Raw genomic sequence first — 25,663 nt, 5'->3', positions numbered from 1 at the left:
ACCACTGATCTCCCCAAAGCTCTGCATGTTTCCCCAACACCATAACTTCAGTTTTTTTGGCGTTCAGTTGTAAGCAATTGGTTCTTAACCAATTTGCTACGGCCACTAGTCCTGTTCGGAATCTGGGGGCATCCACCTCAGGGTCTCCGCTCAGTGTCACCGCCAGCTGCGTATCGTCAGCATATGAGGTCATCGTCAAACCTCATTGTTTGACGATCGCAGCTAGCGGTTTCACGTAGAGGTTGAACAAGGTTGGGCTCAACGAGGAGCCCTGAGGAACCCCCAGATCCAAAGGATGGAAGGTGGACTGGCCAGGTGGTATAGCCACTTTAAAGGACCAACCGGAGAGGAAAGAGCAGAATCACTGAAGAGCAGTCCCCGCTATGCCAGTTTCCTCTAGGCGCCGAATTAAGACACGGTGGGACACAGTGTCGAATGCGGCGCTCAGATCTAATAAAAGGAGCGCCGCCGTTCGACCAGAGTCGAGCACCCCACATAGGTGCTCGGTCATATAGAGCAAAGCGGTCTCGGTACTGTGTCCCGACCGGAAGCCATTCTGACTCGGGTCCAGAATATGGTTACGAGAAAGATGGTCAGATAAGATGGAATTTACATAAGCCTCAATGACTTTGGCTATCCAGGGAAGAAGGGATATGGGGCGGTAGTTCTCAGGCAGGAGCGGGTCTGAATTTGCCTTCTTCAGAACAGGGGTGACTACCGCCTGCTTCCACGAGGAGGGGACCGTTCCAGAAGATAACGACAAATTAACCAAGGAAAGTATCGGAGCACGACACCAGGGGGAGAGAATCCTGATTTGATCAGGCTTCAGCGGATCCAACGGAGAGCCAGATTTAATCCTGAGGCTCAACATGTCAAAAGCCTCCATAGACAGGTCCGGCAAGGAGGTCAAAATCTCAACAGCCAGTGAGTTAGAGCCAACTGGCTCTGAGTCGGGCAGCGACAGGTCAAATCCTCGGTAGATAGTCTGCACTTTCTCTAAAAAGAAGGATGCCAGACTTTCACAATGGGCGTCGGTGCAGATTTCTGCCGAAGTGGCCCTTTTATTCAAAAGGTCTTTGAGGACCTTAAAAATTAGTTTTGAGGGGTTGGTACTGGTTTGGAATTCCTGGGCATAGAATGCGGCACGAGTTCTACAAATTGCCCTGTGATAGATCTTAAGTTTGGCAAAATAGGAGGACTTCAAACTAAGATCGTAAGCCTTCCTCCATTCCCTCTCAGCTTTCCGGCAGATTTTTTTAAGCTCGCCAAGAGAGTCGTTATACCACGGGCTCGGTACTTTAGTATGACATTTTGACCAGCACATTGGTATGAGGGACTCGAGGGCATCCGAAATCCATTTGCAAAACAGTTCGTAACCTTGTTCCACATTCAAAATAGAGCTCAGGGGTTCCTTCTCCAGTAACCTGTAAAACTCCTCAAGTTTAAGCTTGTGCCACTGCCTTTTAAAAATCAGCCTATCCACCGATTTGAATGGCAGATCATCAATGGGACAGGAAACTTCCACCAGCAGATGGTCAGTCCAGCCCACCGGAATCGGAATGGACACCTTCGCCCTCTCAAGGGTGGTGAAAAAGGGGTCAAGAATATGTCCCCCAGCATGAGTGGGAAGTGTAACAAGTTGAACAAGTTGCAGTGCTTCAAGGTCCGCGAGCAGTGTGTCTATTGCCGTGGACGCACTACAATCGAAATGAATATTGAGGTCGCCCGTGATGTTAAAATTCGCACAGCTAGGCACAAGAGAACTTACCATATCGGCAAGAGCGGCCTTAAAAACTGTGTCGTTGCCTGGAGGGCGGTAGATGAGGATACCGCTAAGCGTGAAATGATGTCTAAAGGCCACTTTAAAAAGGGCACTCTCACAGGCTGGCAGAGCAAGAGATTTCCATTCCGAGGGGAAGCACGATTTTAAAGCCATGGCGATGCCACCTCCCCTCGTCGAACGATTCAATGTAAACACCGTATATTCTGATGGAAAGGTGAGATTGAGGATAGCGGCATCTGAGTCCTGTAGCCATGTTTCGGTGAGGAAAAGTAGGTCGGGCGAATCCTTTTCAATGAGGTCATGTACAGATTGGTGATGCTTGACCAATGACCTCACGTTCAGGTTCCAAATCCAAAGCACACGACCCGCGGTGTTATTGCGCGTGGTCGGGACACTCTCTTCCAGAGATCGAATCCTGGCCGGCTTCTCTAAGGACCAACCATTACAGGCACATACATGTGGGCCGGATAAGGGGTGCACCGGATGACACTGACAAACATCGACCCTACCACCAATGTACAACAGCTCAACCCGAGTATAACTGAGTATCGGTAATGCCTGCATGCTGGAAATCGGGCTTTGTGCCCAGAGCCCTGGCGCAACTCACGCTTCCTCGTCGCTGACGGGCGCAGACGGGCAGGACTCTGGCACGACTCAGGCTACGCGAAGGCGCCCCGACTGCGCGTCCCGCTGCGCGGGAGAGGGCGACTTTAAATAGGCGCTCCGAGCAACAGTGCGAGCGCGAGGACGCTCAAAGATGGCGCCCGCCGGGATGGGCAGAGCCCAAAGCAAGATGGCGCCCAAGCAGGACCACCCCCGGGACCCGGACCCACCAAAGCGGCGGTGATGTTATCTCAATTATATGCGGTGAGAGGGAGGGGGAATGCCCAACCTAGACCCGCTAAAAGCAGGGTAGAAATAAAGTAAGCTAACGCAAATATGGCAAACCAGGAGAGTATTAAAAACACAAGCGCTAGCAGCAGCGCGAGCGCAGCAGTGCAAGTACCTGTTCAGGCAGCAAGCAGCTGCGAGTCCGCCTTAAATAGGCGCTCCGAGCAACAGTGCGAGCGCGAGGCCGCTCAAAGATGGCGCCCGCCGGGATGGGCAGAGCCCAAAGCAAGATGGCGCCCAAGCAGGACCATCCCCGGGACCCGGACCCACCAAAGCGGCGGTGATGTTATCTCAATTATATGCGGTGAGAGGGAGGGGGAATGCCCAACCTAGACCCGCTAAAAGCAGGGGAGAAATAAAGTAAGCTAACGCAAATATGGCAAACCAGGAGAGTATTAAAAACACAAGCGCTAGCAGCAGCGCGAGCGCAGCAGTGCAAGTACCTGCAAATGTCCTTGTAATGAAAAATGCCTACATTAGTTTTTCACTTTTAAAGGCCTATCTCTCATATAGGATAGCATGGGAGTTCCCTTATTGCATTTTATAAGTTTAATTTCCAAATAGGAAGAGATAATCCCTTCAAGTTTGGTGTCTCTGTAATCTCAATTTAAAATTATAACATATGGTGAAGTTGAATTTTAAATTGCAATTCTGAAAATGCCACTTTTTGAAGCAACAAATGATGGATGGAATGCTGAATGAATCAAAGATTCACCCAAAGTCAAGAAATCTGGGTTAAATCCATCGTTCTTTTGCTCACTATGCCACCACAGTTTGGACCCAGCCATATGCGAATCAGTCTTGACCCTGCGCCTCATGGGAATAGTCCAGCCTGAACTGTCAAGCCAGGTCCTCCGTGGACAGGAAACAAGTATTCTGGGACTCGTTCTGGGGTAATACCCCTCATCAGTCAGACTAGCGTGAATCCAGTGGCACAGCGAGCAAGGGACCCACATTTGGACATACCCTTCCAATTTTGGGCAAAAGGTGCTGCAGCAACAAATGTTGGATGGATTTCTGAATGAATAAAACATTCACCCCCCCATTCAAGAGATGTGGGTTAAATCCATCATTATTTTGCTCACTATACCACCCCAGTTTGGACCCAGCCATATGCAAATCAGTATTGACTCATGGGAACATTCCAGTCTGAATTGCCAAGCTGGGTCCTCCCTAGACTAGAAACAAGCATCCTGGGACTAGTTTCGGGGTAACACCCCTCATCAGCTAGGCTATCTTTAATCCAGTGGCACAGCGAGCAAGGGACCCACATCTGAGTATACCCATCTCATTTAGGGCAAAAGGTGATGCAACAAAAAATGAAGGATGGAATGCTTAATGAATCATGCATTCACCCCCAGTCAAGAGATGTGGGTTACATCCATTGTTCTTTTGGTCACTAAGTCACCGAAGTTTGGTCTCAGCTGTATGCAAATCAGTCTTGACCCTGCTTCTCATGGAAACATTTCAGCCCAAACTGCCAAGCCGGGATCTCCCTGGACTGGAAACATGCATCCTGAGACTGGTTTTGAGGTAACACACCTCTTCAGGTAGGCTAGCTTGAATCCCGTGGTACAGAGAGCAAGGGGCCACATCTGGACATACCCTTCTCACTTAGGGCAACAAAAGTAAAAAGAACAAATGAAAGAAGGAATGCTGAACAAATCAAACACTCACTCCCAGGTAGGACCTGGCTTGGCAGTTTAGGCTGGACGTGAGCTACTCAACAGATCGACCCATCTTCAGAGAGTTCCTGATCCCAAAGTGGTGCCCCTCAGGTCCTGGACCTGTGGAGTGGCTTCTGAGCTTTTATAGTCAAGCTTTGGCGACTGCAAACGGGCCAGTTCGATCCAGAACAGCGCCACTGGCACCGAAAATCAGCACAAGTCGCGGCAAGCCTTGCTCTTCTACCTAGCAAATATCGATCGCCCGTGAAAGACTGCCAAAGCAAAGTATCAGCCACCCCGTACTCAAGGCCCAGCCTGCTCCTCACGCGACACTGACCACCACCAGTGACGCTCTACTTGTTCCTGGCAATTTTCGTCAACACGTACTGGAGTCTTGGAACAAAACTTAAAAAGGAAACCTTCAGCTGGACTTTTCTGAGACTGTTGTGGTCAGGTTCAAGTTTTGACTTTGACCCCGGTCAATGTGACCAGATAGCTGCGGCTGGTTCTTCATACTTATAAGCTCTATATTGCAGTTTTTTCTTTAAAATACATGACCCTGGATCTAGTGATTGGACTTTTGCTTTTTTGGTCTTGTTTTGATCATTAAATTAAGCTCTACCTTTCTAACTTGGCATAGGCTCTTTTTTGTGTGGTGTTTTTACTGTTTTACTGTTTGAAGTATTGAACAAATATGTTACACATTGCCTCTAACTTAAGCCAGACTACTCTGTGCCAAGCTTCCAGGGGGTTGAGCACAGGTTAATTCAGGGTTTGTTTATGCCTTACCTTGACTTGTATTGTGGTTACTACTTGACCAGGGCTTCCGCCCCAGTCAACCAGTAACCCAGTTTCTAACAGCAGGCATTTTAATAGCAGAGACAATTCACTATTTACCCGGTTGCCAGCTAAATATCTGCCATCATGCAAGAAACATGGGGACTAAACGGAGCGCCTTTAAAGATAACATGGTTTTCTTTCATGTTGTAAACTTACTATGTGGTAGGTCTACGGAATTTAGCTGTTATTTTTTCACAAGAACTTTTTGTTAGAAGCAATGCAGCTAGAAACTTCTACAGCAAACTCCTAAATTGTTTTGCTAGACAAAGTACCTCGGGCCTTTTTTTGTAAGTGGGGATCTTCTCTCTCACCCAGGAGGTCGATGGAAATAAGGGAAATGCATTCTGGAGATTGGGAGCGAAGTGTACACCACAGCATCGACTGCTTCTGCTCAGTATTCACGTGTGACCCCATTCAGTGTCTAGAGTATGTTAGGGACATGTCTTGTTCTACATGGATATTGCTTGTAGCTTCTTAACGCATGTTTATGACTGATTCTTCACAGAATGTTTTTTGCACAGTGACTGATATTTCCAAGATAGGAAGAATTGGGCTCTATTGTTGTTTGCTGCAACACTTAATTGATATTAGCACTCAAACGGCAGAGTTAATGAATTTTCATTAAGGAGTTATCTTCAGCACTCTATTCATTTTAATTAAGCAATTATAGTAGTTGGTTTACTAATGCTTGTTTATTAAATTATTTCAGCAATCTCCGCTGAATAAGAAAAGACAAGGCAAAAATAATACACACTTTATAAAGTGAGAAAACATATTTTTATGGCATATAAAATTAGCAGCCATCCAAGGATAGGCAATTTGATGTACATGTTATAACACGAAAACATTAGTACGTTAATATAGCTGTGTATTTAATGAGAAACCATAGGAAATGTTATCAAGAACTTTGAAAAGCAATTGCAATGTTTGATACCTGAATACAAAGCTAATCACAAGGAGATTTCTTTTCATTTAATTTATGTTGCCATCTGGAGGCAAAAGTTACTTACTAGATAACACATTCAGCCACCATACTTTTATCACTAAACCTGTAATACCAATGAAGAGCTAATAAGCATTAGCGACGTCAGTAGGTTTGGCCTTTTATTTTCGAAAGTGTTTAGTAAATGTTGGGTGAACTTGTGTGTGAGAGAGCGCAAACTGATATAAATATATGAGTACATCACACTTACCTATAGAGAGCATAATTCATGAAGAGAAATGCCATGAGTGCTAATAGTATCTGAAATTATATTCTAAATGTATAGCTAATATAGAGATTTAAGTAGAAGTGGAATTAATACAGAAATGTGTGACATTATATGATTTTATTAGACGTGATTATTTTGAATCTATGTCGTGTAGCTGTTAACATATAAGATGGTCTGTGGTAAAACGCAGAACGTGGTAGGCCTCAGGGCCAGAGCTGGAGCTAAAAGGGAAGGTGTTTCTTTTCACGACACAGATTGTTTAACGTTTTTGGTCATTGCATTAATGGGCCATGATTTAGAGTAATGTTTTCTAAATAATAGAATAAGAGTTTTAACATGCTTTAATTAAATGAAGAAATTGAATGCTATAATCATAATGTGAAATATTGTAGGCCTGAAATGTTTTAGCATTGATTTACACGTACATGTCTGGGCTGAGAAATGTTGCAAGCCTTTTTAGAAGTCTATGAGAGTTGGGTTCTTGGCGGCAGATATCTGTCTGTAACAGGAAAGGGGGGATCCAATTATAAGTGAATGAATAGAGGTCTGTTCAGAGGACGGCCCAGACATGGAGGAGGGTTCTGGAATGTTTAAGGGGTATCAGCGGGCCGGAGAAGAGACTGAGAAGCAAGGTCAACTCTAACGTCTGAGGCCCAATACAAAGCATCATGGAAAAAGCCTGAAGTTGCACCACGTGAGAGGCGTTTCGCAAGGGGCGTCTCAAATGTTGTTGACTGTTTTGTATTAGGGACAGCACCCCTGGGTGGAGTTAGAGCAGAGACCTGAGGACCCTTTAGAGAGCGGATGGGTAGGCAGTGAGGGGTCATGACTGGAGAACTTTAGGTTTTCACCAAGAGACTTAGAGTGGGTGACTTCCCTTGGGGGTCATTCATTGCTGACACCTTTGTTAGGTTGGGATTTGGTTAAGTAGGGATACCATCTAGAACAGGGTAGGGACGCCTAACCTGTGTTTGTTTTCCTCCAACCTAAATGAAGGAGAGATATGCGTCTATGCTGATAGCTTTGCTATTTTTAGAACTTGTGTTAGTGATTTCTGTTGCTCGTCTGAGGGCTTTTCGAGAGCACATGTATGTAATTGGACCTGTGTATCTCGTGAATCTCATTCTGAGATGCTTGTATTTGCAGCTCATTATATCTTTACAATAAACTTTTGAAACCTAGAAGTTGTCCGTGATCTTTAAGAGTAGAGTCCTTTATTGGGTGAACTAACTTGCAGATAGGTGTACTGTTTCCTTCCAAGACAGGCAATAAAGGTTCAGTCGACCAGATCGAGGTTTGGATCAATAGATATAAGGTATCGATCAAAATCTCGCCCTTTCAGTTGGTAGCAGAGGATGGTTGCCTTCTTGAGGACGGTGACCTAGGCCAGGTTAGCTTACCCCAAGGCCCCTAGAAATCGATGATCGGAGGAACAGCCCGCAGATGAAGATCCGGATGACGTGAGACAGAAAAAGCAGCAGTATCGGTCGAGAGTGAGTATAAAGGGTTATGCGTGTTAGATTGCGGTGTTTTGTATTGTATCTATGTTGTAATGTCTGGCGGAGTTGAATGTCTGTAGAGTGACTGTGGAACAGGTTGTGAGCGCGCGCAACCGGTGGAAATCTTAAGTTCAAGGAGAGCTTAAGTGGTTCGGGTGTATCGGACACCCAGAGTAATTGTCAACTAGTGTGAAGGGGGTCATGAGGTACCATTGATCACCCGAGAGACCGAGATAGGGGGAACGTAAGAGTGAGTGCGTGAGTAACGGACGCTGGTCGGAAGTTACTGTGTGTGTAAGTAACCTATCAGAGAGACGATAGACATCTCGTCAGTTGTGTTGACAATTACAGATAGACTGTGGACGTACAGTCGAGAGAAGTGACCGCTTGGTCGGAAGTAGTCATTTTTCAGTGTATGAATGGGACGCATGCATAACCGGGAGACGAGTTGAGAAAGGAGGGGTGCTGCTGCGAAGCGGAGAAAAGAGACGTCAGGTGGTGTCGCGCAGTGATTGGCTGACAGGAGAAAGACCGCGCTGTGATAGGCCAGCTAGCGAACACGTCATACAGGGTCGCGACGTGATTGGCCAACAGGAGAAAGACCGCGCTGTGATAGGCCAAGCTAGCAAAGCCGCGACAGGATTGGTGGATTGTCATCAGGAAGTAAACAGAGTAGCGAGGCTGAATTTTGTGCGCATAATTATGAAGTGTTTTAAATGGTTGAAAGCGCTGTTTAAGAAAGAGAGGCGAGGATCGTATGAAGGGGAAGAAGCCCCGCCGGAGGGTACGCCAGCTCGTTATATGGCAGTAAATGTTGGGTTGCATACGATCCTTTGGATATCAGAGTGGAGTAAGATTACTGAAGGAAACGAGGAACTGACGTTCCCGAAGTACGGGACGTTCAGATTAGAGGTGTTACATCGATTGAAATCAGTCATGACCTCAAAGAGACCCTTGCCTAGACCAACCCAGTTTGAAGCCCTTGAAGCATGGCTTAGGGCAGCGCATGAAAGGAATATGAACAGACGACAAGAAAGGGTGAAACGCTCGGTAAGGGCAGTACAGGATGCCAGGTGGGATGCGGATGCTAAAAGATGGAGAGTGCATAATTTGGAAATAAATAAACTGTACCCAGTGTTAGAGGCGCCAGTAAATAAAAGCCCCCTAGAAGAAGATGATGAGAGCGAAACAGAGGACAGCCTGATAAACAGATTACTGACAGACAGGCCACCCCCGTATAATAGAGCAGGGGGAGAGGTCGAGAATACTGAAGGAGAAAAGGGGGGCAATGCAGGAGAGCATAGACCGCTTCCCAGTTCAGAGTGGGATCCTGAGCCAAAGAAAGAGTTGCTCCAGCCTAGTCAGGTGCAACAGGTAGTCGGTAGGTTTGTGGTACAAAGAGCGCCGGAAACGGAAAGCGCCACATCCTACCCATTACCAGATGCACTACAGGTACCTGTTACCATAGGTCCTATAATATCGATATATGACCAAGAGAGAGCAAAAGGGGAAGAACGGAAAAGGAAAGACAGAGAAAGAGCAGAGCAGGCAAGGAGGAACGATACCACTAATTCACCAAGTCAGATGCCGATACCCAGAGAGTGGAGCACCCCGATGCACACAGCAGGGGACCCAGGAGGGGATCCTGGGGGCCCTAAATGGCCAATGGATCTGAGGGGATCTGGACGAAAATCCTTTCAAGAGCTAAATGAGTACATGAAGCAGTGGGATGAGGCAGTGAAGGCTCAAAAGTGCATCAATGCTGCAGAAGCAGAAAGGGAAAGTCAGGACAGCAGAGCACGAACTCACTGCGGGGCTGGGGAGAGTAGCCCGGAGTGGGACTGTAGAGGGAGTAGGGGAGTCACCCATTGGGCCCGGAATGGAGGTAGAACAGACCTGGAAAACGGGGGCCCCGGGAGTGAAGGGGTGGCGTGCCCAATACTCAGTGAAGGGGAGAGGAGAGCGCAAGAGTACAGGAACAGCTTTAGGTGTCCACACTGTGTGCCTGCCACCAGAGAACAGAATGGGAGTTGTGAGAGGTCGCACCATAGTCCCTGTGATGACAGAAATGAGCGCAGCCCAGGGAATATGGGGAACCAGGAAGGATCGTATCGGATACTGAGCGATACGAGGCAAAGGGAGTGTAGCGACCAGAGGGAAAATAACAGAGAGATGTGCGGTGTGAGGAGAGAAGAAGACGAGAGTGGGCAGAGAGAGAGTAGGGATAAAAGGCCCGTGTTCCATCACCTTCCAAGATCGGATGGCCGAGCATGGGACTTGGAGAGATGGGAGCAAGGGAGGCCACCCATTAATTCTCCTGAGCCCAAACGCAGAGCTCGAAGTTGGGATGGTAGGGAGACCAGTGAGCCCCCTTCGAAAGACATATTGCGAGCTGAGATAAAAGCCAAGAGACTTGATGTCTCCAGCTTAAGGTCAGATCTGGATGACATGGTAGATGGTACCCTGCCTTTAGAAAGAATGGAAATGTATGAACAGGATGAAATACTGTATATGGCAAAGGACATCACACGAAAGGCGAGAGCAGTCCATGAGAAGTTAGTCGAACTAGCAGGCAAATATATGGTGGACTTGTCAAGAACCAAAGCATTACAGGGTAACCACAGGCTACATTACTCAGATCGAGACCTAGATGAGAGGAGAACGATTGGGCTGAAAACACACATAAGGGAACTGATTACTGGAATAAGGACATGGAGAGCACTAGATAAATGGGAAGAGAGGTGGTCCAAGAAAGGGACCGGCAGGAGAAGCATGATTGGTATGACTCCAGGACAGCAGGGGATAGAAGCTTACCCTTTGCGTGAAGTTGCCAATGGGAGCTATGTACATGTCCCTTGGAGTAGGGGAGATTTAGCTGCTTTTACCACATCTTTCCCCAAGTTACGAGAGAGCCCCGTGGAGTGGTACAAGCAAGTCGAGAGGTTTGTAAAGATCTCAAAAGTCCTATGGATAGATCTGAACACGCTGTTTGACATTGTAGTACCAGGAGATCTGTGGACAGCATGCAAGGTTAGCGCTGAGTGGCCCACAACGGAGCCAGAGAGAGATGCTAGGACTAATGGGCCGTCCGAGATCGTGATGGAAAAATTCGAGAGAGTGATGACTTGGCTGAAAGAAAAAGTGCCAATGCAAGACATAGATTGGGTCAGAATAGACAGAACGAGACAGGAACCCAAAGAGACAGTCCATGAATATTACGAGAGACTGCTGAAGGCGTTTAAACAGTATAGCGGCTTGGATGTAATGGATCCAAAGGATATAGGGCAATTTGTGTCCAAGTTCGTCCTGGGACTGAGACCGGATATTAGTTTAATGATTCAGCAACACTCGATTTGTTGGCAAAGTAGACCCCTAGATGAAATACTGAGATATGCCAGGTACTGCTGTGATGAGGTAGACTCCAAGACTAAGAAACTAAAAGAGAAGCTGATGGTGGTACAATTGCAGACAGCAGGAAAGGGGGGACCGCAACAACAGCAGCAAGGGACAGGTACAGGAGGTAAGAAGCAGTACAGTCAGAACAAGGGTAATGAGGAGAGTACTACCTTTAGACCCAGAGTAGACATAGCTACCTTGAAGAAAACGACTAGGTGCCACCAGTGCAACGAGTTGGGGCATTGGAAACGCGAGTGCCCTTACAATGTAGAGATCGGAGAGCAAGAGATAGAGGAGGAAGAGGTCCAGAGCGCACCTATGAGAGGGGCGACGCCATACCAAGGAAAGGTGCTCAAAGGGGGGGGGGCTCCTCCCCGAGCCCAGTTCCCGCAACCTCCTCGAGTAGGGAGTATGGGTAAGACCTATAGACAAATGCCCCTGTTTGTGGAAGGTGAAGAATGCTATTATGTGGACCCATTAACCGGACAGAGAGTGGAAAGAGAAGACTGCACCCTTGGGGCAGCCTTAGAGGTAGATCAGAGGGGACCCTATGTGGAAGCAGAAGTAGCAGGGTGCCCTACGACATTTCTGGTGGACACAGGAGCCACTAGATCCACGATCAGATCAGCTGCAGTTCCAGACCTGCCCATGTCTGGAGAGACCATACAGGTGGTAGGGGTCGCAAACAGGAGAATAACCAGCCAATTGACAGAACCGGTACAGGTGAAAATAGGGAAGTACAGCGATGAGCACCAATTTGTGGTTTGCGATTCAAGCCCTGTGTGTCTGCTAGGAAGAGACCTGTTGTGCAAATTGAATTGTACTATATACTGTACACCCCAGGGAGTGGAGGTATTGACTAATGATGATGATGCAGATTTCAAAGTTGCAAACTCAAGAATATGTGTGGAGCTGTACCCTACTTTGACAGTAGACGAGCTTCCCTGGGATTTGAGAGAGACAGTGGCATCAGAAGTATGGGATTTCACTGGGGAAGAAATTGGATTGGTCAAAGGGGTGGACCCAGTGAAAATAGTAGTGAAACCGCATGCTGAGTTCCCAAGAACACCCCAATACAAATTGACTCCGGAAACGATTGCAGGCATAAAACCCGTGATCGAGTCCATGATTAAACAGGGAATACTGAAAGAAATTGTGGGTAGTCCATGCAACTCCCCGATTATGGGTCTGCAGAAACCAAATGGGAAATTCCGGATAGTGCAGGACCTTCGAAAGATTAATAACATAGTCGTTTCATGTTGTCCAGTGGTACCGAATCCATCAGTGATACTGTTTCAGATTCCATTCCAAGCTGAGTGGTTCACTGTGATAGATCTTTGTCAGGCTTTCTTTTCGATCCCTTTGGACGAAGATAGCCATTTTCTTTTCGCATTTAAGCTGGAAAATCGCGTCCTAACATGGTGTCGTATCCCTCAGGGGTATACAGAGAGTCCATCGATCTTTAACCAGCTTCTGAAGAAAAATCTTGAAAGTCTAGTGCTGCCCCAGAAGTCAGTTCTGGTCCAGTACATAGACGACCTCCTTGTGGCGTCAGACACAGAAGAAGCTTGCAGGGAAGACTCCATTGCTTTGTTAAATCACCTAGCTGCCAATGGGCATAAGGTATCCCCGGGAAAATTGCAGTACTGCCTGACAGAAGTGCAGTACTTGGGACACAGAATTGAGAAAGGCAAACGAAAAGTGTCACCAGATAGGATAGAGGCGATCATGAAAATGAATGCGCCTCAGACCCAGAGAGAGGTCAGGATGTTCCTAGGGATGGTGGGTTATTGCCGACAGTGGATCGTGAACTTTTCACTGAAAGCAAAACCTTTGCAAAAACTGACGCACAAGGAGGTGAGTGATCCGGTACCATGGGACAAAGACTGTTTGATGGCATTCTTACAGCTGAGAGAGGACCTGTGTCGTGCTCCGGCATTGGGAATGCCTGATTACAATAAACAATTCTTTCTTTACTGTTGTGAGAGAGAAGGTTGTGCGTTGTCTGTGTTGGTCCAAATCCATGGGAATGCCCGTAGACCAGTTGCTTATTTCTCAGCTACTTTAGACCCAGTAGCCGCAGCGTTGCCCGGATGTCTCAAATCCGTTGCTGCAACGGGTGTCAGCATTGAGAGATGTGAAAATATCGTCATGGGGCACCCGTTAGAGGTGTGCGTGCCACATTCTGTTGAACTGTTGATGACCAGGACCAAAACACAGCATCTGACCAATAGCAGGCTCACGCGCTATGAGCAAGTTATTCTTGCTGCAGAGAACGTGACCCTCAAGAGATGCTCTGTTTTGAACCCTGCTACCTTAATGCCACTTCCAAATGATATTGATGATGATGATGAATATACAGACCATGACTGTCTCGATGTGACTGAACTATGCACCAAACCCAGACCCGACATCGTAGATGAGCCACTGACCGACCCAGACGAAGTTTTCTTTGTCGATGGCTCATGTGTAAGAGACGAAGTTGGGCAGTTGAGAGCAGCTTATGCTGTTTGTACCATTGAAGGAGTTGTGGAAGCAGGGTGCCTGGAAGGAGTAAACTCCGCTCAGGTAGCCGAGATTATTGCCCTAACACGTGCTTGCTTAGCAGGCAATCAAATTCGAGTCACCATCTACACCGACAGCCAATACGGGTTTGGGGTAGTTCATGATTACGGGCAGTTATGGTCTCAAAGAGGGTTCATGACTTCTTCAGGCTCTCCCATTCGCAATGGAGAGTTTGTGCGCTTGTTGTTAGAAGCATTGCAATGTCCAGCAAGTATCGCAGTTGTAAAGTGCATCGCACATACCAAAAATGAGGACTTTGTTTCGAAAGGCAATAGATATGCTGATGAAGTTGCGCGGTATTGCGCAGAACAAGGTTACTCTTTCACAGAGGTGGATGTGGGTGGAATAAATGTAAGAACTGAATTAGCCATGATACTGGAAACTGTTGATACTTGGGATGAATTGTCAACCATGCAAGTAAATGCTCCTGATTCAGAAAAGGAAACATGGGTAAAGGCAGGATGTGTAATGGGTGAGACTCATTTTTGGGTCTCAGCAGACGGCAGAGCAGTGTTGCCCAATGAGATGGTGAGTCCAATGGCTAGACTCATACATGGTCCCGTACACTTAGGGAGAGATGCTATGCTGAGAGTGTTTAGACAGACTTGGTACAATCCTAAGTTTAGAATAGCAGCAGAAGCAGTGTGCCAGCGTTGTGTGACCTGCCAGCAGCTGAATGTAGGGAAAAGAACACCAGTTGCACTAAGTCACATAGGAAGGTCTGGAGGTCCATTCAACAGAATGCAGATAGATTTCATTGAAATGCCAAGATGCAACCGCCTCCGCTATGTCCTGGTGGTTGTTTGTGTGTTCTCCAGATGGGTTGAGGCATACCCTACACGTAGGTGCGACACCCTCACAGTGGCTAAGTTACTGCTTAGAGAACTTATCCCTCGTTTCGGGGTGCCGGCCTTTTTGGAATCAGATAGGGGAACACATTTTAACAGCGAGCTTGTGAAGATGATTTGTGTTGCACTGAATATAGACCAAAAGCTCCATTGCAGTTACCGACCAGAAGCCTCAGGAATTGTGGAACAAATTAATGGCACGATCAAGTCCAGAATAGCGAAAGTTTGCTCCTCAACGACCCTGAGTTGGCCTGACGCCCTGCCATTAGTACTCATGAGCCTTCGTAGTACCCCAGACAGAAGAACAGGGTTGTCACCACATGAGGTGTTAATGGGGAGAGCAATGAGACTGCCATCTATTCCAGCTACTGCACTGTTAAATATCACAGATGATATGATCCTGGACTATTGTAAGGGGCTGTCTGACGCCATGCGTTCTGTGTCCCTTCAGGTGCAGGCTGCAGAGGTTCCAGCGTGCCAGGGCCCTTGCCATGACCTGTATCCTGGGGACTGGGTCCTGGTGAAGAAACATGTGAGAAGAAGCTGCTTGGATATTCGTTGGCGTGGGCCCTACCAGGTCATCCTGATCACAAGTACAGCTGTAAAGGTGGGAGGCCTGCCCAACTGGATACACGCGTCGCATACGAAAAGGGTTCCAGCACCTCTGGAAACAGCTCCTCTCTCGGATGGACGTCCAGCTGAGGACCAAGAAGCCATAGAGGGGGCTAGCCAAGCTGTAGAGGTGCCAGTGGAAGCAGGGAACGAGTCTGACCAAGCTGAGGACGGTCAGTACAACAGCGAAACAGAAGACGCTACAGAAGGAGAAGACAGCTGGGAGTACGAGTCTGACCCTGACGGGTCTGAAAGAGAGCGAGAACAGACCAGAAGGAGAAGGAGTAGAAGGGCACGTGGAGAAGCAAATTGGCCGCAAAGAAGAAGTTCTAGCCTGAGGTCAACTCCAGAAGCAACCCTTCCTCCGATATCAGAAGACTCAGACCCAGAAGAAGGTGCTCAGGGCGCTGAGGCACCGAACCGAAGGAGGTCAAGAAGAGTGCGTGTGCCTAACAGAAGATACTCCACACCTGAGTGGACATATCTGGCGACAAATGTCTGTGAAACCGGAGACAGGGAGGATCCGAGCGGTGGTGGTGTCCAGTTCTGAGCCCATTATCACCGTGGAAATACAACTGTTGGTACCCGGTGTCGAACAAGAAGGGTCACTAACATTCGTGCTCCCCAGACCTCCCCGCCTCAGCAAGTTAAAACACATGTTTCTTACGGAATTGAAATTCCCCGACTTTGGTACCACGATAACAGCACATGAAGAGCATACTCTTCGCATGGAAATATTGAACTATGCTATTGAAGCTGCAACCACAAATCTAATAGTCGATTGTTAAAGGACTTTGTAAATAAAGCAAGCAGAAGAAAAGAAGATTACCTAGCGCCCAGGAAGCAGAGAATTTTAGGGAACCCCTTGAGTGGATGGAGAAGGGCTAGGGTTGTCTTTTTGAACTGTGAAAGGACTTTTTGCGAAAAAGGCTGTCAGCCTCCAGCTGTGTGGATTCTAAAGACAAAAAGGATTGAAAGAGACTGTAAAGGAACGAGAGGAAAAGAACTTTTTTTTGCAAAGAGAAAGGGAAAAGCTAGATTGTCTGACGAAATGGAGGCCGGCACCCCGAACCGCAGAGCTAAATGTATAATAGGTACACTAATAGTAGGAGTGATAATATTAATAGCTTTAGTGGTAACAATTTCTTATGTAAAGGGACATGAGGAAGAGGTAAAGGTAACTGATGCGAATTCTGTAGTAACACTTACACCCACTGTTGCAGGTGAGAAAAGGGAAAACACTCAAGAGAAAGCGTTATTGGCTGCAGAAGCCCGCAGGTTACATGTAGACGAGTCCCAAGGAGACTTTAGGTCAAATGCTTATGCTAAACTTTTGTATGAATACGTGGATGCCATGGAGGTTAAGGATTGCTACGTCTGCATGCAGTTGCCTGCGTCTGTAGATGAAGGAATTCGATATCATCACCTCCCTCTGACATATGGCATTACATGTAGCTTATTGCTTAGTATATTTTATGAGAGAGATAGTTTTGAATACTATTTCTCCAATTATGATTCTGTGTTGCCAGAAGTCCCGAATTATAAGCAGATGAATAAATGGGATTACTGGAAGAGTGAAGACAGATTGGCCAAGTTCTTCATTCCTTGGATTACCTTAGATACTTCACATGCCCGTAGAAATAATCTGACATGCAAGGTGTCAGAAGTCGAGAAAAAGTTCATAGGGCAGGTGGATGATCGTTACAGGAGACAAAAGATTTTGAAAAAATCAGGACAAGGGAAATTAGATTGGACCGAGGAAGAGAAGTCACACAAGAGAAAGGGTAGTAGTGGTCCAATAGCTTTAGATAAAGCGCAGAAAGGAAAGTTATGTCTTCACCGAGCCAAAACGTATTATGAAAATGTGTACGTGGGTGAAGTTGACTGTGAACATGCTTTTAATTTAGAGTACTACACTAAGGATTTCCTGAAGGGAATGCAAGTGATTCCAAATGTGTATTTTGTATGTGGAAGAAATGCTTACGTGAGACTACCTGACAACTGGTATGGATCATGTTACTTGGCAATTGTCTTCCCCAAAATATATCATGCACAAGACTTATTGATCATAGAGGGCCAGACATCATCGAGGGGAAGGAGAGATTTAGGCGATGCAGAAATGGTTGGAGATGTCTTTGGAGCTATGTTCCCTCTTTTGGGAATAATCCTTAATGATGTTAAAATTAGACGACTGGCAACAGTTGTCGACAGGTTGTCTGCCAGCACTGCTCAGTCCTTAATGCTGGTAGAAGGAGAGATGCAATCGATAAGGGCTATGGTTCTTCAAAATCGGCTTGCATTAGATGTCTTATTAGCAAAAGAGGGCGGAGTCTGTAAGGCTTTGAAGGTTCAGGAATGTTGCACTTACATTCCAGACCTTTCAAAACCCCTTGAGAAAGTTATTAAGAACATAACTAATATACACAAAGAGATCGAAGACTTGAGTAGAGAAAATGTCTGGGAAAAGGTGGGCCACGGAATGAGTACAGTTGGAGGGTGGTTTTCCACCTTAGGCAAAAGCTTTATTTGGTATATCCTAAAGCCTATCATCATAATATTGATCTGTGGGATAATATTGTGGGGATTGGTGAGGGTATTCAAATGGTACAGAGCAAGAAGGTCAGAAAGGGCCCAAAGAGAACAGTTGCAGAGATTGGCTGCCATACAAGATAATCAGTACAGGAGCCTGAGAGCTCTGGAAGCGCAGAGAATGCCAGCAATAACTGCAGTTTAAATGTTAGTGATGACCCCGAGAGGTCATCAAAGGGGGGAACTGAGAGAGCGCAAACTGATATAAATATATGAGTACATCACACTTACCTATAGAGAGCATAATTCATGAAGAGAAATGCCATGAGTGCTAATAGTATCTGAAATTATATTCTAAATGTATAGCTAATATAGAGATTTAAGTAGAAGTGGAATTAATACAGAAATGTGTGACATTATATGATTTTATTAGACGTGATTATTTTGAATCTATGTCGTGTAGCTGTTAACATATAAGATGGTCTGTGGTAAAACGCAGAACGTGGTAGGCCTCAGGGCCAGAGCTGGAGCTAAAAGGGAAGGTGTTTCTTTTCACGACACAGATTGTTTAACGTTTTTGGTCATTGCATTAATGGGCCATGATTTAGAGTAATGTTTTCTAAATAATAGAATAAGAGTTTTAACATGCTTTAATTAAATGAAGAAATTGAATGCTATAATCATAATGTGAAATATTGTAGGCCTGAAATGTTTTAGCATTGATTTACACGTACATGTCTGGGCTGAGAAATGTTGCAAGCCTTTTTAGAAGTCTATGAGAGTTGGGTTCTTGGCGGCAGATATCTGTCTGTAACAGGAAAGGGGGGATCCAATTATAAGTGAATGAATAGAGGTCTGTTCAGAGGACGGCCCAGACATGGAGGAGGGTTCTGGAATGTTTAAGGGGTATCAGCGGGCCGGAGAAGAGACTGAGAAGCAAGGTCAACTCTAACGTCTGAGGCCCAATACAAAGCATCATGGAAAAAGCCTGAAGTTGCACCACGTGAGAGGCGTTTCGCAAGGGGCGTCTCAAATGTTGTTGACTGTTTTGTATTAGGGACAGCACCCCTGGGTGGAGTTAGAGCAGAGACCTGAGGACCCTTTAGAGAGCGGATGGGTAGGCAGTGAGGGGTCATGACTGGAGAACTTTAGGTTTTCACCAAGAGACTTAGAGTGGGTGACTTCCCTTGGGGGTCATTCATTGCTGACACCTTTGTTAGGTTGGGATTTGGTTAAGTAGGGATACCATCTAGAACAGGGTAGGGACGCCTAACCTGTGTTTGTTTTCCTCCAACCTAAATGAAGGAGAGATATGCGTCTATGCTGATAGCTTTGCTATTTTTAGAACTTGTGTTAGTGATTTCTGTTGCTCGTCTGAGGGCTTTTCGAGAGCACATGTATGTAATTGGACCTGTGTATCTCGTGAATCTCATTCTGAGATGCTTGTATTTGCAGCTCATTATATCTTTACAATAAACTTTTGAAACCTAGAAGTTGTCCGTGATCTTTAAGAGTAGAGTCCTTTATTGGGTGAACTAACTTGCAGATAGGTGTACTGTTTCCTTCCAAGACAGGCAATAAAGGTTCAGTCGACCAGATCGAGGTTTGGATCAATAGATATAAGGTATCGATCAAAATCTCGCCCTTTCATGTGTGTTGCCCCAGCTGCTCTACAAGGAAACACCCATAATGAAGCAGCATTTTGATCTACAACTATATCCACTCTCTTAGTAGGTTCCCTTTGCTGAACAGGCTTATTAGGACAGTTAAACTGCCTCCTGAAAGAAGAGTTTTATGAAAAGGACTCAGAAGATGAAGATTGTGTTGTAAGAGGTGAACTTTAAAGGCACACACAAACAAATAACGTCAGATACTTTTGACAAAGGGCCAGTATTTTCATTGCATCTTTAAGGAAGCCTGTGGGCTTGCATTTTTTTTCTTTCTGAACAAAAATTGCCAAAAATCCAACAAAATCATAGCACTGTAAAGTTAGTGATTAGCACATGGTCATTATGAAATGGCAAGGCATCCATGGAACATCCTCATCCTAAACAAAAAACATAATTCTGCAATAGCTTTTATTATTGTGACAACAAAGTAAAGGCAGTAATTAATACAAGCTTTCAGATACAAACTATGTCACACCTACTGTCTAAAATAAGGTTACTTGATGCCCTATCAACAAAATCTAAGGTAATCACAAATGGGATAACGTAAATCGGATAATGTCACCGCATTGATGACACGCCCATACAAGCAATAGCAAACCAAGAGCATCGCATGAAAAACAATGTCTAAAGGTGGCTAACACAAAGCTAATTATCTCTGTACTTATTCTTATTGTGTATTTTCGAAGTATTGTTGCCAAGCGGCCCCTGTAGAGTTAACGTTGTTGCCTGACCAGTAAATCATTTGACATATGTAGCTTAATAGAAATGCCATAAAATATACTTTATTTTATGGAACAAGGGAAATCAAAGGAAACTAAGGGACAAACGGTATGAGCCTTTCTAAAAGAACAAAGGTCCCTCACATGCAAAATAACAAAAACATTGATACATAGAAATACAATGAAGTCTACGTTTGACATCCAAATAGAAAAACTCATAAGCATTTATTCAATTAAAGGAAAAACCATTGCAGTGGGAGAACAAGAGAGAAGTGACAAAAACATCTAAGCTCAGGCATTTTCCATGTGACAAAAATGAAAATACAATAGTCAAGTCGCAAGCGGGAAGTACCTATGCTCACATGTACATATGATTAGTTACAACAGTTTGAGTCAAGGTACTGTAGTCGACGTCATTTCGAACCCCTAACTAGATGTAAGGATCATCATCAGGACATAATGAGTTATGCCTGAGACTAAATGCCTGCTAGGGAGGGAGAGAAACAAAAGAGACAAGTGGAGGAAAGAAGAGGAAGAAAAGGATACAGAAAGAAAGAGAGAAAAGAAAACTCCATTAATTACCATGAGAATAAAAAGAGGGGAAGCATTATCAACCATCCAACCAAGCAATCCATGCACAAGGTTTTATGGTATAGCCACGAGTGTGGCCGGATTCTGTAGACAGTGATGGTGTGTAACTAATAGAGACAAGCACAACGGTGACAGCAGTGTAGCATCGTATTGGTGAGAATACAAATTAGTGAATGAGTAAATTGTACTCAGCATTAGTGAAAGGACATGGTGTGGCAAACAATTATCAATTGACCAAAAAGGAAGCACTGTATGGTGCTTGTATGGGTGAATATCAACCAGGGCCTCCTGACAGAGGAAACATGTAAACAGGGGAAGGTTGACAAGGTACATCACTAAGAATGTCCTAAATTGGGAGCAGGGAGATAAGAAAAGCAGTATTAAGTCAGTAAGGAATATAATAAGTCAGTATAGCTGACAGGACTTATATGGTAAAGTACACCAACCTGAGTGGGTCACAATAGCCACAATTAATGGTGCTGCGTCCATATGACGAGTAAGTTCTGCACAAGGAATCAAGGAAATACAATTCCCAATTGTACGGTAGTACGGTTTGTGCAAGTCTCTATTAGTTGCACACCATCACGGTCTACAGAATCATGACTATACCATGACACCTTGTGCATGGATTACTTGGTTGGATGGCTGATCATACTCCCCCTATTTTTATACTTATGGTAGTTATTGGAGTTTTCTTTTCTCTATTTCTTTCTGTTTTTCTTATTTTCTCTTCTTTTTCCATCTTGTCTTTTTTTGATTCTCTCCTTTCCTAGGAAGCATTTTGTCTCCGGCATACCTCCTTATGTCCTGATCATGCTCACTACATCTAGTTAAGGGATCAAAACATCGTTGACTAAAGTACCTTGACTGAAACTGTTGCAGCTGTTCATATGTACATGTGAGCATAGGTACTTACTGCTTGCGACTTGAGCATTGTGTTTTTATTTTTGTCATAAGGAAAATGCATGAGCTTAGAGTTTTTTGTAACTTCTCATTTGTTCGTTCTCCCACTACAATAGTTTTTGATTTTAATTTAATAAATACCTATGAGTTTTTCCATCTGAATGTCAAACACAGACTTCATTGTATTTCTATGTATTGTGAACTCGGAGACTACAAGAGTGCTTGAGAAAAGCGGCCAAGGACGCACAGAAGTCGAAAGATGAACTGTGTCACCCAAGGATTGGAGAGGGATGACAGGCAATTTTACATTGCACGCCCACCTCTCCATGTGGAAGATTAAGACCGAACCTGGTGCTTGCTCCTACATATTTATCGTTTGCCTTGCCTATTGATGGAGGCTTCCTGGAAATAGCATGATTTTGTTACATGCCGCCGTTCCCTTTTTCTGTGCGTCTTACCTGTTTAATTTGATCTCCATGTTACACATGTTACACATGTTACACATGGCTGTGGGGTAGCTGAGACAATTTATCTGTTTAAATCTGCCCCACACCCATGTTTCACGTGGCAGTGCTCTAGTCAGCGCATCACATCTCTTAATTCGATCACTCCATGTGGACTCACTTCGTCAGTCTGTCGTTTGTTTTCTCTTATATTGGCAATTGATCCGTCAACTCCCTGTGGAGCTGAGGCATGATGGGTTCAGCTTCTGGTATGTTGTGGGCTGTGCTGGCACAGTGTTTTGGTGCGAGGTCTCATGCGATTTCTTCAAGGTGCGAGAGGCTGTTGCTATAGAAACAGAGAAGCAGCTTTCATGCATCTACACACAAACAACAAGTCTGTATTGGACGCTGGAAATAATGGAAAACATTGGAAAACATTGAATCCAACAAGAACAACAATTCATAGCCAAAGCATTTTAAGGAGATTGCTGACCAGGAGTATACATCCCAGGGCAGTTCCTGGATCCTTATATCTATGGAGACACTGCAAGAAATAAGGCTGTGGTTGCTCCTTTTAGACTATAAGTTTCCTCCCCTGCTCATCATCTTCACCATCAGTATATTGAGCATCCAGATGATGATGCTGAAAAAGAGGCGGATATGTTGAAGGACCAAAATTAGAAGAATGGTTCATTCTCATAAGAGAAAATATGAATTTATCTGAACTGCTCTAAAAGCAAAAGAAGATTTTTTTGCACAGTATCAGAGGAATGAACCTGTGTGCTTGCCATCTGACTGCCATTAGAGAGCTCCACAGAATAGAGTGAAATTAAAAGGTCTGTTCCCATGATTTCTTTCCAAAAGATATCAGTTTGTGCATTTTCATGATGGCACATTTTTCCTCCCAGGGGTCTATTGTTTCAGAGGACTCATCACCAGCGGACCTATGGATAAGAAATTGATGGAAAGGGCGAATGCTGCTTTCAATTCTTCGATAGCTATGTGTGCAATCCAGTTCCTATTGAGATACAGTAAGGGGTGGATTTCTCAAGAAGGTTATCGGCCATGGAACAGCATGGCAGATATTTCTCTGATATTTCTTATGACTGTTTACGTGCATTCACTTCAACTGCAGGCTCTACAATATCAAATAGGCAACATTTGAGAAGGTGCTCATTCAGAGAAAATGCTACTCAAAAGAATTTGCATTTACAGGATCAAAGCTGTTTGGAACCAAGCTGGAAGACCTTGTAAAATTCCACTGAGGATAGAAAGTTGATGGTACCAGCACAAGGAGTCAGTGGCGACAGAGAATCTTGGTTTGTGCGGAGAAATTTTAGATTTCTTCAGACTGGAGGGGTCTTAATTTCCTGGCTTACAGGTGATCTACCTTTTCGATGATCCTATGCCAATGTCTGAATTTCTTCAAAAAATAGGAGAAAGGTAAATTCAACCTTGGCTGGATCTTTTTTTTTTTTTTGATGAAGAAGAAGAAGAATACAATTGTTGCTTCCACAGTGTTGCTCCTTGACCCATTTTCACACGGCCTGGGGTCAGGATGCTCTGCCGTTACAATGGTCCAGAGGCCTACTGAAAGCATTTCCACGCATTCCTCTTTTGTCCAGGGTGATCAAGAAAGTCAAAGAGGAGAAGGTTTGGATAATATTGATTGATCCTTCTTGGCCAAGAAGACCCTTGTACCCCTTGTGCCTAAACCCATTAGTGTCCAGGCATTGCACCTTTCTGACTCAGCCCTCTTTCTTTGGGGAGCTGCAGTTGTCAGAAGAAGCTCTGAGGAGGGGATCTGAAGGTTGAGACGGTGAGGCTCATTTACTAAGGTTGCCTTTGTAAAGTAGCCTTAGTAATTCAGAAATCAAGGATGCTGGTTACTTTAAAGGTGTCATGCTTCAGAAACATTTTCCAATATGGTGTAGGTCTAATGGGCTACGTCCTTTTTCTTGTGTCCCTTCTATATTTTTATAATAGTTTAGAGATCGTTTTGGATTAGGTCTGGCTGTATCAACCCTGCATAGCCTGTGGATGGCCATTGAAGGCTTTAGAGGGAGGACATTCTGCCCTAAGAAATGTTAGCTTCTAGACTTTTAAAGAGTTCTGCTAGTCACCAACAAGTGGCTCATTACCCAGTTCCACCTTGGGATTTATAACGACTCTTAACATATTTACAAGGAGACACACTTTCAACCTTGAACATGTTTGTCATTAAAAGGTTTATGTTCCAATGTATTTTTCCTCATAGTAATAACTTTGGCACATGTACTAGGATATATTGGGGATGCTTTGTGTCAGGATTCATATATTAAGTTCCTACCTGACAAGGTGGTTCTAGGGGCGGATCCAACCTTCTTATCGAAAGTTGCTACTGTTTTTCATTTAGAGCAGGAAACTGTTTATTTACCCAGAAAAAGAACAGTTAGGCTGCTTAGATGTTCACAGAGCAATGACAAGTTATGTATATAGACCTTTGGAAAGGTTCAACATATTTTTGCAACTTTTAGGTAATCTGGGAAAGCGGTACAGCCATCTACATCTAATTAAAGTGGTAGTTTCTTTGGCATAAGAATTATTAAGTTGTCCTCTTCCTAGTTTGATTAAAAAATTTGCATCCTGAGTATCGTTTAAGGGAGTTTTCCTGAAAGATATCTACAATGTCGCTATGTAGGCTACGCCCACTACCTTTGTATCTTATTGCAAATAGCAGTTGAGGTGTCCTTTTTTCTTTATTGCCTGTCAAATGAAAATAAAGGTGTGCTTTAGAAACAAAACACTAATATGTTCTAGTGAATGTGTCAAGTTAACAAACTATAGTCATATGCACATTGAGGTTCTTGGATAAATCCTCACTATTTTAAAACTGCAATGAGGAATATGGAGGATGTAATGCACTGGATTATTTGCTGGAAATCTTCATTACTCTGAGTCATAATCTTCCTCTTCACAGTCATACTTCTGGCTCTCCTTTTATGGAGTAATTATACCACTATTTTGTATTCATTTTGATTATTACAGGAAGTCATATACTTTGAGTATATGATTTATGTTAAATGAAGGGGTAAGAGTTTCCATAGGGATATTCGATTAATCATGTTTTTTTATTTTTATTTAGGGAGAGTAATCAATGTCTATACAATGAGGCAAAGCCTAATTATTTAATGACTGTGATGAGGAGAATTTTGGTGCAGAACAGCGAGACTAGTCATAAGTAATGTTAACATCCTTCTGCGCAGGGGGGTACCCTGGTAATTCTAAAAAGTGAACTATATAGCAGTAAATGTGTGTCTGCACACATGTAGTTGGAAATTATTTTATTATTAATTTCCTATAATGCGCAGGTCAGTGCTCATAAACTCTACTCAATAATGGGGAGTGACAGCAAACTAGGGTTATGATTCACCTCTATTTTTACTTTGAACTTTCACTTGTACAACATGAAATTAGACCAGGCTAGTGAAAGCAGAATGTGCTCATATTCCTCAAG

This window comes from Lissotriton helveticus, chromosome 8 (assembly GCF_964261635.1).
Source record: "Lissotriton helveticus chromosome 8, aLisHel1.1, whole genome shotgun sequence".
Taxonomy (NCBI): Eukaryota; Metazoa; Chordata; class Amphibia; order Caudata; family Salamandridae; genus Lissotriton; species Lissotriton helveticus.
The sequence above is the reverse complement of the archived record's forward strand: the minus strand, read 5'-3'. Positions refer to the sequence as shown.